Source organism: Carcharodon carcharias, chromosome 13 (assembly GCF_017639515.1).
Source record: "Carcharodon carcharias isolate sCarCar2 chromosome 13, sCarCar2.pri, whole genome shotgun sequence".
Classification (NCBI taxonomy): domain Eukaryota; kingdom Metazoa; phylum Chordata; class Chondrichthyes; order Lamniformes; family Lamnidae; genus Carcharodon; species Carcharodon carcharias.
Genome location: NC_054479.1, coordinates 103,978,278 through 103,995,089, shown reverse-complemented (window position 1 = coordinate 103,995,089; position 16,812 = coordinate 103,978,278). Strand labels below are relative to the sequence as shown.

The following is a 16,812-nucleotide window of genomic DNA, read 5'->3' as shown; positions in this document are numbered from 1 at the left end:
ATGAAACAGCAAGAGATGGGCCCTGCAGCATTTCTCAAAGGGCCAGGCACCCTGAGAGTGAATACGTAAAATTTATTGAACTTTTCCTATTGTAAAGTGTCTGAAACTAGAGTGTTTTGGTGCTTTTGTCACAGATTGTTGCCGCATCCTCACTGGGATGGCAGAGGAGTTAGGTGATCTGTCCACACACAGGCTGCAATGCGGATGGGGGCAACAGTGCTAGTGCCTCTGGGTCTGCAGGATGGCAGGGAGATGGAGCAGAGCTACAGAGATGGCAAGCTCCATGCCATGTCTTCTGCAAAATTGGAGCTGGATTGCTCCATGTTCCTTGACAGTGGGAGACTGTCTAGCAGGCAGACAGTGCACCCAGTGTCTTAGTATGCATGCCCTTTCAGCAATCGCCTGCGTCCTGCCCCATTGAAGTCCTCTGCAGCAGTATTTCTCTGCCACCTTGTCCTCTGGTGAGCTGGCAAATGAATCACCCTTTAGCCATGGTGTGCTTGCAGCCCAGTCCTGTCCAATGACTCACCATGTGCTGATCCCAACTCTATGTCAGCCTCCAAGGGAAAGTGCAATACCAGTGCCTGAGCTGTTAACCGTGAATGTCAGATCACCTGGGCCCTCCATCACTATTTAGGCCCCTTTGGTTGTGCAGGCAGCAGTTTGTGGATGTCAGAAAGGAGGAATTCCGAAGGCTGAGTGTTCTGAGGGAAGGGGAGTGGGGTGGCAAGCAAATGACACCATTTGCAGCTTGCTCATGACGCCAGATAGCAGGATGAGGATGAGCTGGGAGTTAAGAGATCGCATAAGACTGGAAAATGCTGTCATCCTTAATGTTCTATGACACCAGAAGCTGTGGGCTCTCATTGCATCCGGCTCCATGAAGATGAGAGTCATTTCTCTGCCGAGCTCAGGATATACATGTATCCTTTTCTCCCCCCGGCCATCTCTGCTCTGCTCTGCTTCCTTCCAATGTGTGTCACCTTGTCCTTCATTAGAGAAGGCAGAATGTCAATGGTTTTGCAGTACTGTCTTTGGCTGATGTGCCTGCCATAGCCAAATATCTGGAGGTATGTGAAGGTGGGTGTGACACTGGCAGCATTGGTAGATATGTGTGGATAAAGTGGAGTATCTGGATGTTAGATTGAGTCCTGAGTGCCAGGAACTGTTGCTGGGTAAGTGATGGCGATATGGCACATTGAGCAGTGTGAGAGGTTAGTTTTGTGGTGGGTAGGACCAGCTACATGAGGCCATTAGATATAGAATCATAGAGTTCTACAGCACAGACAAAGGCCCTTCAGCCCATCGAGTCTGTGCCAGTCAAACAAGTACCCAACTATTCTAATCCCATTTTCCAGCATAGCCTTGTATGCCATGGCATTGCAAGTGCACATCCAAATACTTCTTCAATGTTATAAAGGTTTATGCCTCTACCACCCTTTCAGGCGGTGAGTTCCAGATTCCCACCACCCTCTGGGTGAAAAAATTCTTCCTCACATCCCCTGTAAACCTCCTGCCCCTTACCTTAACTCTATTCCCCCTGGGTATACAGTCATAGTCACATTTCTTGTGGCACTCCTGGCAGCTCCTCCGGTCCCCAGACTCTGCGAGTCGTCTGCCCTGACCACCTTCCCCCTTCTGAGAGTGGTCGTTGGGGGTCTCCTGCCACCATCCCCCCACTTTCCTCATCTACCCTCCTGCCCACCTGTGCCACTAATGCCTTCAGCATCACGTCCCTCAGTCTGGATCCTTCTGTGTGTCTAGGTGTTCACTTTACAAGAGTTTCCTTTACAGCAATCTTTTTCTCCCATTAAGAGACAGCCTGCAAATAAGACAAAGCAGGCTCTTTGTACCACATGATCAGCAAATAATGCTGTGGGTACCCCATGCTGTGTGTTGAGCTCACCAGCAACATTGAGAAGAGAGACTGGCACTGTAGGCAAAGGCAATGGCACCAAAATCATGCAAGTGAAGTGGTTAGAATAATTTTGTCATACCCACCTAAGCCAGAACAGGAGTGGGTGTGCTGTGAATTGCTCTCCCTGCACCCAGAAATTGGGAAGATGAATTTCTAGCCTGAATAGTTTAACTTAGAATGAATTTTCAACATGATGTAGTAAAGTTTCAAAGGTTAGTCTCGTTCTTTTGTGAGTCATCAATATTTTTGAGCTCTCCTGTGCAAACTGGGAATGGTTTTTCAGCTATGATCATCTTCTGTTTAAATGTTGCTTGATCTGAAGGTGTGTAATTTCAATGTCCTTTTGGGCACTTTTACACTTCAAATGCTACTTCGTAACCATCATGAAATCTACAACTCCATTACATTGCCAGCCTCCATCCCTACCCAGGCATGCTGCTACTGAAACTCTCAATGTCCTTGTCCTGTCTCTTCACCATTCAGCTCTAATTACTCCAATTCATATCTTGCATCCTAGTTTCTCTGTAGTTCTCTATATCCTTTACCCCTGTCCTTGACTGCCACCTCCACTGGCTTATCTTACCTAAATCTACTCTTGTCTGCAAATCTTAAAGGGCTATTACCCCACACTACCTTTGCAACTTTGTTGAGCCCTAGGTATGAGCCTCACACTCCTGATTCTTGTCTGCCCTGTTTTTTCCTCCCCTTCTGCTCTACCATCAGTTGCAGAAACTTGCAGCTGTCACTCCCTTAAGCTCGACTTTCTTCCCAACTCCCACCATCCCCATTTCTCTCTACATCCCTCTATCCTTTCAAAAGCCACCTCAAAATGTATCTATTTGACCACACACTAGTTACCCCTCCCAACTCTGTCCTAATTCTTGTGCAGTACTCATTTCACACTCTCCCGTGAGGTGCTTTGAATGTTTTGCTAATTTAAAATCATAATATAAGTGCAAGTTATTATTTTATTGTTTCTAACCTGGTATGACATCTTCTAAAATCCTGTAAGCTCATAAAGTCCTCCAAATGCACTAAGAATACTTGTCTTTATTTATGTAAAAAACCAATATGGCAAGAAATGTTGTTTTGGATTCCTCTTCTTCACATTAGTTATTTTTTTCAAAATATCATTGGTGTAAAATACAATTTTTATAAATGTTTACTTTTATTTTTAGTTGTTTTATAAAGATATAATTGACTATTAGCAGTCTTTTGTTAGACTGTAAATTCTTTTTGACCAGTATCACTGCTGAGTTGCAGACATCATGATACCCTTTTGTATTCTAATTTCTTAGTGTTCAAAGTTAGAAACAGACAACCAAGCTAAGAGCAGTGAGGAAGGAAGCACTATATATGGGCATAGAAGGATATTGGCTTGTAGTGATGGAGAATTATGATAATGATCAAAAACTGTGAAGCTGAACTACCTCCAGGTCTGACGTAGAAATAATTGTGTCTATAAAAATGCAAAAAGCACAGGGCAATCTTTTTAACTCTTTGAATGCAGAAGTAGAATTAATGCACTAAAACTCAAAAAATAAGCTGCTCAAATCATTTCAATTTATTTAAATCCTATTGATGTTCTGTATCTTAGTACATTTTTCCAATTTTACTTCATAATCAACATTACAGATTAATATAAGGTTGGTGGAGATTACAAGACAACAGAGATACATATTTTGTTGGTGGTAAGGAACTGTCAAATGAATGCACACAGTGCACAGAATTTGAGGCGAGTGAATTGGTCGTCCAATACCTATTCTTTCATTTATGATGGGTAATGACAGTGAGGGTGTTAAAATACGTTTAGCCTTTTCATCAAGTACTTGCCAAGCAAAAGATTCATTAGTAATGTCAAGAACATCACTCCCACACAGTCACACTGCAGTGAATACATAAGAGACTCTTAATATGTATTCAGGAGATGAGTAATCAGCAGGAGCTAATGATACCCTGCTGTACATTGATGTAAAATGCACATATTAAAAAGAAACACAAAAGGAAGTGTGCATTAGCAACTGTATTTTTAAAGCCATTGTGAGAGTTTTGTCTATCTGGATGATGAAGAGATTATTGATATTTTCAATGCCTATGTCTGTGTTTCCTTAATTTACAAATAGAGTCAGGGGAAGTCAGACACATCCTGTTTCCTTTCAGCATTTTCTTCTGTGTCATCATATTTATTTGTATAGGAGGAATTACTGTCAGCAACACAAACACTTTAGTTACAAGATGATTTTTTAACTCTTGTAAGATTATTGCAAAGATAAAAAGCAAATCAAAACAAGTTATGTGCAGTTTCAAAATGTTTGCTGAAGCCAATCCATATTGTCTTTGTATTATTCTCTCAGCCTCAATACTGATGGTTTATTTAAGTTTGGAATTGCTTTGGGTTCTTTTAGATAAAGAAAAAATAGCTACCAGTCTAATTTATATTTAAATCAGGGGCATCAGTAATTAGCTCATAAATAAAACTTTTCAGTTTCAACATATATCTTAACTATTCATGATAAGATATTTAAAATCAAATTGTACCAGCTACTCATCAGGAAAAATAATATTTTAATATTCTGGCAAAATTTATATAGGTTTGTTTCATGAAATAAATGTTCTTCCTTCTACATTCCACCCCCCACCCACCACCTCCAGTTTAATTTGGCAGTGAACTCTATACTGTGGGTCTGGTATAAAGAAAGATTGGTTTACCAGAATTACTTGTCACTCTAATCACATTATAAAATCTGGCTTCAGTGGCTGTGCGGGACTCCCATTTTGAGAGCAGGAGTTTGACCACCGCCCTCTGATGAGCATTTGAACTTGGCTGCTGGCATTAATTATTTTTTGCTCACTCTTGGCCGTGCTACTTCATGCCAGCAGCAACAAAATAAAGAGTGGAATAAGTAAAGTACATTCTCCTTTCACTGTCCTCCATGCATGATAAAAGCCAAGCCTAGCCTTCATAGCTTCTGGGGAAACTATTTGAATTTAGCATTCACTTTTAAAAAAAAAAGTCAGAGGCTGACAGTGCTTCATGTTGTCTCTTGGCCTAACGGCTCTGTGAAGCCCCAGGACCTACATAAGATTAAATGGAATTTCATATAGAAGGAGGTTACTTGACCCAACTGGTCTATACCAGTACTTATGTTCCACATGAGCCCCCTCCCCACTATTTCATTTTGCCTTATCAGCATAACCTTTGATTCCTTTCTCCCTTGTGTACATATCCAGCGTCACCTTAAATGCATCTATGCTGTTTACCTCAAACGCTCCATCTGGTAGCAAGTTCCACATCCTAACCAACCCAGGGTAAAGATCTTCCTCCTGAACCCCTTATTGTATTTATTATTGACCATCTTATACTTATAATCTCTCACATTGGATTCCCCCATTTTCCCTAAGTCTATCTGTCAAACCCCTTCATAAATTTTAGCACCTCAATTAAGTCACCCCTCAGCATTCTCTCTTCTAGACAAAAGAACCCCAGTATGTTCAGTTTTTCCTTATAGTTATAACCTTACAGTACTCACAGTATTTAATAACATTCATTTAATTTACTCAGCAAAAAAAAGTGAGTTCTTTGCTCCTAATGTCACATTCCCAATCTCAGGAAGGATGAGTTCTCTAATTTATGGCTGTTTTTGGTCCGTATTTAGCAGTTTGTATTTTCTTTCCAGATTTCTATTTTGGGACCAAGGGTATCAGAATGAACCAACACTTTTCAAACAAAGTAACAAATAATCTGAGTAAGACTCTAGACACCAGCACTGATTGATGCTGGCCAAAAAAAGGCTTACATTATGTGAACACACATACAACAACCTGCACTTTTATGGTGCTCCAGGTAGAAATCTTCGAGAACTTTGCAATAAGAAGGAAAGTGGTACAGAGAAAACAATGCATGGAGAAGAGTAGCAAATTGGGAACTAAAGGCATGGTCAAAGAGAAAGCTTTTGAATATGTTTGTAACCTGTTTTGTGCCCTTTTGAAGTTCAATTTTAACCCAAATTAGTTTTCACTTTAGTTGGGTTTGACATAATCATCGGCCCTGAGCAAACACAAATATGTTGTCTGCATCCAGTGTTTGCATCATCTTATGTCAAAGAATTAAAACAAAATTCAAAATACAATAGCTTATTCACTATTGCTGATGGACATGAAAATATACCTTAATTATCCGTTACCTATTACATGGCACCAAGCCATTGGTTCATACTGAATATCTTGAAAGCTAAAGACAGGCTATAGCCAACCCTTTGCAGGAAGGGATCTTGAAAATATTAATAAGACTAAATAAAGATCTTAATGTACTTTAAAATAGGCAAATTCATTTCCATTTTAGATAAGGATATAGCAATGTGATCTTTAGATTCCCATACCAGTGTGCTGCAATCTCAATCAGAGGACCTGAGTAGATCAAGTGTAGCTAGAAGTAATGGTTATCAGCAGCAATTAAGAAGAAAATTTAACACATCTGGTGAAAAGTTGCTGTCGGGCTTAAGGTAGCTTAATGTACAGCAGTAAGATCAAGCTAATAATATAGACCTCTAGTGTGGAATATGTTAATTCTTTCCTTAAACATAGTGCTAGCACATTTATGCTGCAATCAAAGTCAGGGTGTATGTTGTATCCATAATTTATAATCTTCATAAGATCACTTGCACTGAACCATAAATTATATGTGCCATAAATAAAGTTAAGCACTGGATAACGGTGTGTTTTGATAATTTCAGTGGTCTTTTCTCATCTGCGATCTTTATTATGTTCTCACACCCATATTGTGGTTGTCAACTATGATGGTTGAACTGGTGAACATTTCACTGAATTAACCATTCTCAGGCTGTTGCTCGGCAAGTGCAACTTAGTGGGTTTTCTTAGAGTAGCAAGCAAGATGTTAGTTATCATTTTAAATTCCGAGCTAAGTACCTGTCATCAAGCTACTTCATAATCATTTCAGAACTTAGTAGAAGATGAGTTATCAAGGAATAAAGATCTGAAATGTCATTTGTAATTTTTGTACGTAATTGTTCTGGTGAGGTCAAGAATATATAATCTGAATAAAGCAGCAAATATCAAATATTCATTTCTAAAGCAGATTGAATCTTGGATTCCTGGAGGAACACCAAACGAGTTTTCATTTAACTTATTTACCATGTTTTTTAGTACTAAAGATCACAAATTATATGCAGCTTTTAAATTTCAGGGCAACTGATGTGGTCTTTTGCATAAAGTTTTATGCATGACAAGTACAGCTGCAGTGCATGACGACTATCTTTCACTGGATGTGCGGTGGTAGCTCCTTGTGCACAGTGACACTCTGTCTTTCATGCAACGTATAAACTGATGATGATCTTAGACAATTGTGGATGAAATACTAACGTGGCTGGTAAGCATCAACCTCATAAATGTGGGACAGTTTGTGACAGGGGCATTTGCATGAAGTAAAGTATTGAGAGATGCTGAGGAACTGGCTAGGTTGTTGTTGAGGATAACGGGGCTCTGGCTGCCTGGCACCTTCTACAGGGAGTCTATGGCATGTGTAAACAAAGAATGCAACAGCATGTCTTTTCAACAAATTAGATTGGAGAATCCTCACTGAAACATTCAAACTCAAAACCAGGCAGTATGAATTAGAATATTTAACTCAATGTAAAATCATGTGCAGAAAATGAAGCAAAGAGATGGAAGGAAATTAAGAGTGAGATGAAACTGAAGTAAAAAGTAAAAGCAAAGTAGGTTTTTAAAATTGTCAACAATTAAAATCTGAAGAAATGTGACTCCACACTTAAATTTAAATTTTGCACGAGAGTGGCTGTTTGGCAGTAATTAAGATTTATTTATTAATTAAAAATTCATTTACACCTGAATGCATAAGCCCTAGCACTTTCTGGCACGTAGACAACTAATGGATAAGTATAGCCACTTCACACCCTTCATGCATTTCAATACTGAGTCTCAAAGCAAGGCTTTGCAGTGTAGCAAAGAAGGAACAGGGGAACTTGGAGAGAAACTTCTGGGGCTGAATTTTCCCCTGTCGGAGGGGAAGTTAATGGGCAGGCGCATGTGGGCGCGCTTCAGATTGGCGCCCCCGATCAGAGGCACGGCACTATCTTACATGGGCGGGCCAATTAAGGCCAGCCCAGCGTGACGTCCGCAGGGAAACACTATGTACTCCCTGTGTGGACGGAGGGGATTCCCAAAATCAAGAGCATGCGCACAGAAGAATGCACTCACCTCCCTGAGGCTAAGTACTGCCTTTAGGGAGATCAGCTCTAAAGGTGAAGAAGCTCAAAATAGAAAAATAAAATTTCCTTAACATGTCACCTAATGTGACAATGTCACATGAGATGGGACCTGTTCATAATTTCCAAAAAAACTTTATTAAATTTTTTAAAACCCTACATGAAACCTCATCCCACTTGTGGATGAGGTTTCATGCTTTTTCTAGTTCGCGCCAGGGCTCCTGGCCTGCCTGCCAACCTTGAGGCTGGGTGGGCAGGTCCTCTAATTACTTCAGGGGCTGAATTTTCCCTCTGTCAGAGGGGAAGTTAATGGGCAGGCACATGTAGGCGCGCAGCTGATTTTGCCAAGCTCCTGCCTTCTTGAAAATTAAAATGGGGCGTGGTGACGTTGGGAGTTCTGCCTGACTTCACCACGAGTCATTTTCCACGTCGGCGAGCAAGCCCCGCTGCCGCTCGCTGATGGTAAAATCCAGCCCCTGATCTCCACACTTCCACACAGGTGTCGGAAGTTGCTGTCTGATTTACTTCATAATAACAGTGAGTTGTATTAGCCTCACTGTTTCATTAACACAAAATCTGAGCCAATGAGTAATAGTAAGTGGTGGGAAGGTGCTCAAAGAAAGAAGGCAAATAGACAACTCCACATATAGATAAAAACAAAAAACTGCGGATGCTGGAAATCCAAAACAAAAAAAGAATTACCTGGAAAAACTCAGCAGATCTGGCAGCATCGGCGGAGAATAAAAGAGTAGACATTTCGAGTCCTCATGACCCTTCAATAGAACTGGGTGAATCCAAGGAGCGGGGTGAAATATAAGCTGGTTTAAGGTGGTGGGGGTTGGGGGGGGCGTTGGGAGAGAAGTAGAGGGGAGTGATGTGGTTGTAGCGACAAGCAAGCAGTGATAGGAGCAGATAATCAAAAGATGTCACAGACAAAAGAACACAGAGGTGTTGAAATTGGTGATATTATCTAAACAAATGTGCTAATTAAGAATGGATGGTACGGCAATCAAGGTACAACTCTAGCGGGGGTGGGGGGCATAAAAGATTTAAAAATAATGGAAATAGGTGGGAAAAGAAATATCTATATAAATTATTGGAAAAAACAAAAGAAAGGGGGAAGAAACAGAAAGGGGGTGGGGATGGAGGAGGGAGTTCAAGATCTAAAGTTGTTGAATTCAATATTCAGTCCAGAAGGCTGTAAAGTGCCTAGTTGGAAGATGAGGTGCTGTTCCTTCAGTTTGCATTGGGCTTCACTGGAACAATGCAGCAAGCCAAGGATAGACATGTGGGCAAGAGAGCAGGTGGAGTGTTAAAATGGCAAGCGACAGGGAGGTTTGGGTCATTCTTGCGGACAGACCGCAGGTATTCTGCAAAGCGGTCGCCCAGTTTGCGTTTGGTCTCTCCAATGTAGAGGAGACCGCATTGGGAGCAACGAATGCAGTAGACTAAGTTGGGGGAAATGCAAGTGAAATGCTGCTTCACTTGAAAGGAGTATTTGGGCCTTTGGACGGTGAGGAGAGAGGAAGTGAAGGGGCAGGTGTTGCATCTTTTGCGTGGGCATGGGGAGGTGCCATAGGTGGGGGTTGAGGAGTAGGGGGTAATGGAGGAGTGGACCAGGGTGTCCCGGAGGGAGCGATCCCTACGGAATGCCACCAGGGGTGTGAAGGGAAGATGTGTTTGGTGGTGGCATCATGCTGGAGTTGGCGGAAATGGCGGAGGATGCTCCTTTGATTGTGGAGGCTGGTGGGGTGATAAGTGAGGACAAGGGGGACCCTATCATGTTTCTGGGAGGGAGGAGAAGGCATGAGGGTGAATGCGCGGGAGATGGGCACCTGGACTCCTCTCTCTGGATTCTTACCTTCTCTTGATCTTTTCATTGAGAACTGTCGGCGCGACATTAGTCGTCTCAATTTCTCTGCTCCTCTCACCTATTCTAATCTGTCTCTCTCTCAACTTCCTGCACTCTGTTCTCTCAGGTCCAACCCCAACATTGTCATCAAACCCGCTGACAAGGGTGGTGCTGTTGTTGTCTGGTGCACTGACCTCTACCTCGTGGAGGCTGAGTGTCAACTCGCAGACACGTCCTCCTACCTCTCCCTGGACCATGACCCCACCACTGAACATCAAGCCATTGTTTCCAGGACTGTCGCTGACCTCATCTCCTCTGGAGATCTTCCTCCCACAGCTTCCAACCTGATAGTCGCCCAACCTTGGACGGCCCGCTTCTACCTCCTACCCAAAATATGCAAACAGAACTGTCTCGGTAGACTGATCGTGTCAGCTTGCTCCTGCCCCATGGAACTCATTTCTCGTTATCTTGACTCCCTTCTCTCTCCCCTTGTCGAGTCCCTTCCCACCTATATCCGTGATTCCTCTGACACCTTACGTCACATTAACAATTTCCAGTTTCCTGGCCCCAACCGCTTCCTCTTCACCATGGACGTCCAATTCCTCTACACCTCCATCCCCCACCAGGATGGTCTGAGGGCCCTTAGCTTCTTTCTCGAACAGAGGCCCAAACAATCCCTATCCACCACTACTCTCCTCCGTCTGGCTGAACTTGTTCTCACACTGAACAATTTCTCCTTCAACTCCTCTCACTTCCTCCAAATAAAAGGTGTGGCTATGGGTACCCGCATGGGCCCCAGCTATGCCTGTCTCTTTATGGGGTATGTGGAACATTCCTTGTTCCAGTCCTACTGCGGCCCTCTTCCACAACTCTTTCTCCGGTACATCGATGATTACTTCGGTGCTGCTTGATGCTCTCGTTGGGACTTGGAAAAATTTATTAATTTTGCTTCCAATCTCCATCCCTCCATTATTTTCACGTGGTCCATCTCTGACACTTCCCTTCCCTTCCTTGACCTCTCTGTCTCAATCTCTGGTGATAGACTGTCCACCAATATCCATTACAAGCCAACCCACTCCCACAGCTATCTCGACTACAGCTCCTCACACCCCGTTTCCTGTAAGGACTCCATCCCACATCCCATTCTCTCAGTTCCTTCGCCTCCGTTGCATCTGTTCTGATGATGCTACCTTCAAAAACAGTTTCTGACATGTCCTCCTTCTTCCTTAACCGAGGTTTTCCACCCACGGTCGTTGACAGGGCCCTCAACCATGTCCGGCCAACCTCCCGCGCATTCACCCTCACGCCTTCCCCTCCCTCCCAGAAATATGTTAGGGTCCCCCTTGTCCTCACTTATTACCCCACCAGCCTCCGCATTCAAAGGATCATCCTCCGCCATTCCCGGCAACTCCAGCATGATGCCACCACCAAACACATCTTCCCTTCCCCCCCCCGGCGGTATTCCATAGGGATCGTTCCCTCCGGGACACCCTGGTCCACTCCTCCATCACCCCCTACTCCTCAACCCCTACCTATGGCACCTCCCCATGCCCACGCAGAAGATGCAACACCTGCCCCTTCACTTCCTCTCTCCTCACCGTCCAAGGGCCCAAACACTCATTTCAAGTGAAGCAGCATTTCACATGCATTTCCCCCAACTTAGTCTACTGTATTGGTTGCTCCCAATGCGGTCTCCTCTACATTGGAGAGACCAAACACAAACTGGGTGAGCGCTTTGCAGAATACCTTCGGTCTGTCCGCAAGAATGACCCAAACCTCCCTGTCGCTTGCCATTTTAACACTCCACCCTGCTCTCTTGCCCACACGTCTGTCCTTGGCTTGCTGCATTGTTCCAGTGAAGCCCAACGCAAACTGAAGGAACAGCACCTCATCTTCCGACTAGGCACTTTACAGCCTTCTGGACTGAATATTGAATTCAACAACTTTAGATCTTGAACTCCCTCCTCCATCCCCACCCCCTTTCTGTTGCTTCCCCCTTTCTTTTGTTTTTTCCAATAATTTATATAGATATTTCTTTTCCCACCTATTTCCATTATTTTTAAATCTTTTATGCCCCCCGCCCCCACTAGAGTTGTACCTTGAGTGCCGTACCATCCATTCTTAATTAGCACATTCGTTTAGATAATATCACCAACTTCAACACCTATGTGTTCTTTTGTCTGTGACATCTTTTGATTATCTGCTCCTATCACTGCTTGCATGTCCCTACAACCACCCCACCGCCCCCCAACTTCTCTCCCCCCAACCAACCACCACCCCCCCCATAACCTTAAACCAGCTTATATTTCACGCCTCTCCTTGGATTCACCCAGTTCTGTTGAAGGGTCATAAGGACTCGAAACGTCAACTCTTTTCTTCTCCGCCGATGCTGCCAGACCTGCTGAGTTTTTCCAGGTAATTCTGTTTTTGTTTTGTCCACATATGGATGTTGACCTCACGCCCTTCTTACTCAAAAGCTTTGAATCGGCATGTACTGTCTAGCATATTAATTATTTAGCAGTATGCCATCTTTATCTGCACTGATTGGTATCTTTTTCTAATATTTTAATGAGAACTTGTTCTTGAGATCAAACCTTAAGCAATTTCAGTGTTTTGAACAGCAGTTCATATTCAACAGTGCTAAATTACTTATGTAGGTCATGGAAGACTTAGCCAGCAATTAAACTGCAATCAAATTCTGATGATATATGCTGAATAAATTATGTGAGATCTGTTAATACTGAAACATTCTGCTCTGAAGCCAGATTGAATCTGGTTACTAAGTCCATTGGAATCAATGTACATTATATATATATTTGCCAAAATAGTGACATGCTTTGGGCAAAAAGGTTGTGCAAGAAGTAAGGATAAATACTGCAGCCATTTCTTTGCACTGGCATTTTCTTGAAAGGAACATAAGCCACAATCTGAAGTCTATGATAACCAAACCTTTCTAAAATGATGCAAAACCAGAACACTGCAGGTGTTGGAAATCTGAAATAAAAATAAAAAAATGCTGGAAATATTCAAATAAAAACAAAAAACTGCAGATGCTGGAAATCCAAAACAAAAACAGAATTACCTGGAAAAACTCAGCAGGTCTGGCAGCATCGGCGGGAAGAAAAGAGTGGACGTTTCGAGTCCTCATGATCCTTCAACAGAACTGAGTGAATATTAGAAGAGGGGTGAAATATAAGCTGGTTTAACGTGGGGGGGGAGTGGGTTGGGGGAGAGAAGTGGGGAGTTGGGGGGGTGGGCGGGTGGTTGTAGGGACAAGCAAGCAGTGATAGGAGCAGATAATCAAAAGATGTCACAGACAAAAGAGCCACCTTCAACACTTCTTTGTTCCTTTCTCTGTGACATCTTTTGATTATCTGCTCCTATCACTGCTTGCTTGTCCCTACAACCACACCACCCCCCCACTTCTCTCCCCCCACGCCACCCACCCCCCACCGCCCCCCCCCACCCCGACCTTAAACCAGCTTATATTTCACCTTTCTTCTAATATTCACACAGTTCTGTTGAAGGATCATGAGGACTCGAAACGTCAACTCTTTTCTTCTCCACCGATGCTGCCAGACCTGCTGAGTTTTTCCAGGTAATTCTGTTTTTGTTTTGGAAATATTCAACATGTCTAGCAGAATCTGAGGAGAGAGAAACAGAATTAACGGCTTGTAACTTTCAAGCTCCGGGGCATCATAACACCACCGCACCAACCCCCCCAACGCCCCCCCAACCCCACCACCCACCACTCCATCCCTAGGTAAGGATTGCCTGGCAATTGCCCAAGAGGTTCAGACTCCCATTGGGCAATTGCCCTACAATCAGAGCCATCCTGAAGTATGATTTAAATCGCAAACTTTGGATGATTCCGACTGTGTTACCGTAGTTATCCAGGAAAAGTTAGAAGAATTAAAACCACTTCTAACTCCTGAATGACTATGGTACTGACCCCCAACCCCTCACGGGACTCCCACCTGACTCCGCTCCCCCCGACTGACCCCCATCCCACACAGATCACCTTCCAATCAGCCCTTCACTGACCACCCATCCCCTCACTGACCACCCCCCTCCCTGATCATCCCCAACCCCCGACCACCCCCCACTGACCACCTGCACCCCCCCAAAAAACTCCCCCCAATGACCACTTCAAACCACTCCCCCGACCACCCCACTCACTAACCAACCCACCCCACTACTGATCACCTGAAACTCAACGCCCACTGACCACCAGACCGACCCTCACCACCTCATTGGAGCATCTGGCTCCCACTGACCACCAGATCCCCAACCCCCCGCCACTGATCACTTCCAACCAACCCCGCACCCACCCCCCCCAACCAACTGACTGACCTCCTGACCACACAACTCCCCCCCCCCATCCCACCTTGTTACTTTACAAACCTACCTTCTCCCTGGCTTTTGAAAGTGGCTGGACCTTTAAACTTACTGGCTATACGGACGCAAGTGCTATAAAAAAAGGGGCCGTGGTTTTCTTACTTCCGATGCTGCAGCCCTTAACTGAAGGCCTCAGGAGCATGCTGCCCTGCACAGTTCCTGCTCGGCCCGAGTTGGAAGGTCGGGCGAGAAACAGTCAGTGGATTTCCAGGTAGGAAACTAGGAGCAGAGTGGTAATCCGACTTGGAAGTATAGGGTCGATCATCCTTCTTCAGAGATTAAAGGCATTGATTTATACTTTACCCTGTCGTGTGCCTCTCAAATGCCTGAAACCAGAATTAGGCAGTAACAGGTTATGTGTAGACAAACATATCAGCCATTTTAGGCACAGAGAGATCCCACAAATATGAGAGATGAATCTGTTTTTGGTGGTATTGGCCAAGAACTGCCTGCTCATCTTCTGATAGTATCACGGGGATCTTTTAACTCCATGTGAAGTACTAGAACAAGGAAATGAGATCGAGCTTTAATTTTAAACAAAAAGATTTTTCTTTAAATTTTGCATTGTTAGCAGTCAATGGCTAATTGCACATTAATGCTGTACAACTCCTCCGTATTAAGGGCCCAGATGCCTACTGAGGTCCCATTAATCACTTCATGTATTTTCGGAAAGTTTGCATTCTGGTATAATTGGGCAATCCTCTTATGCTATCCAATGGAGAAGGAAATTAGAGCATTGCTCCTCTTGAATAAAGCATTATTCATCCATCAGTGGACATTGTAGAAACTATATTGGCTGACACTGTTTGCATTATCATTGAAGAAACCAGAGGCTTTAAAATTAAGGATTGGGGTCACCTTGATGGCTGCTGGCAATACAATTTCTATTTGAGGTTGTTTGCAGGTCTTTGTGAAGTAGATGGCATTGCTCTGTAGCTGACCCCCAGAACACTTGAGCCTCTGGGAGCTGTACTGTTCAGTCATTGTCTAGTAGCTGTAGATGTGATGGGTGTTGACAGTATGCAGCTGCTGCCATTTGACATCTCTTGCCAGCTCTTTTCTCTGCTCTTGCTCCTCATCCCCTGCTAAGCCAAGTGTCAGGGAAGCACTGCCGGCAATTTTCATTGTATTATACTGTAGATTTCTGCCATTGCTAATTTGCCAATAGGTGCTGCATAAGAGTAGCCTGGGAGAACATGACCTCTGACTCTTCCCTCCTGTTCCTGTGGGTAATTGCTGTTAGGAGATGAAATCCGAGGTTCCGGGAGGTACATGACATCATGAGAGACATCTTGGTAAAAGAGAAAAAATGCATTGGTTAATTTGAGGTTTTATGATTTAAACCAATTTCTCTCACATCCCTGCAAAATGCTGGTCGGGGAATTCCTTGCAGTTACTCATGTGCTGTCAAGTTCCGCCAATATCCATTAAAGTAACAGCAGCAATGCTGGAACAGCCTTGGGGGGACCGTGCCAATGCTTTCTGAGAAGACAAAAAAAATACACTCTATCCTAGGACAAGATCATTTCTTTTGCATTCTTGGAATCCCATTTTCTTAACTGGGAGAATAAGTACTAATAGTGACACACCTTACTGCAGGCATAATGGTAGTGTTTGCTTTTTATATTGCATTTATAGTAAAATTATACTTCCAAAAATAAGATAAATTTCTAACAAATATAACATTTTGGGAGATTGGGTAAAAGACAGAAACCGTCACCTCTCCATTACAGACATAACAATCTTCAATGTTATCCAAACTTTCACCATGTCCACTCAACCCCATGAACTATATGGAATTGTCAATTTACATATTTACCATTGCCATGTAACACCTAAATGTCCTGCATTACATCAGCATCTATCTTCACAAAGTATGTCATTGGCTGTTGTCATAAAAAGCCGATTACAGCCGGGAATTACATACAGGCATATTGAAGTTTTTAAGGAAGACGTGTGTATTTTTAAAGAAACACAAGCAAGGACACTGAGCAAAAGATGGCTGATAATATAAAATTACCACTTTCTGGAAAATTCCTATGTGGATTATACTGATAGACCTGTCCTGAGAGAACATGGAATGCTGCTCCTGAAAAGGTGTCATGGTCTTCTTCAAGCAGAGGCACTTAAAAGGGAGATGAGAAAGATGCAAAAGACTGAACTTTAACCCCCTGTGGTTGCAGAGACAAAATGACTGATTACGACATCTCAGCAGGCATCTAAAATCTGTTCTGTTGAAGGGTCATGAGGACTCAAAACATCAACTCTTTTCTTCTCCGCCGATGCTGCCAGACCTGTTGAGTTTTTCCAGGTAATTCTGTTTTCGTTTTGGATTTCCAGCATCCGCAGTTTTTTGTTTTTATCTAAAATCCATCTCCTGTTGATTTATATCTCAGAATGTG

At 43.4% G+C, this 16,812-nt stretch overlaps 1 protein-coding gene across 15 annotated transcripts in view; it reads left to right on the top strand.

Moving 5' to 3' along the window:
* Nucleotides 1-16,812, top strand: part of anks1b (ankyrin repeat and sterile alpha motif domain containing 1B) — an 865,501-nt gene that overhangs the window by 562,738 nt on the left and 285,951 nt on the right. The gene's annotated exons all lie outside the window — the stretch shown is intronic.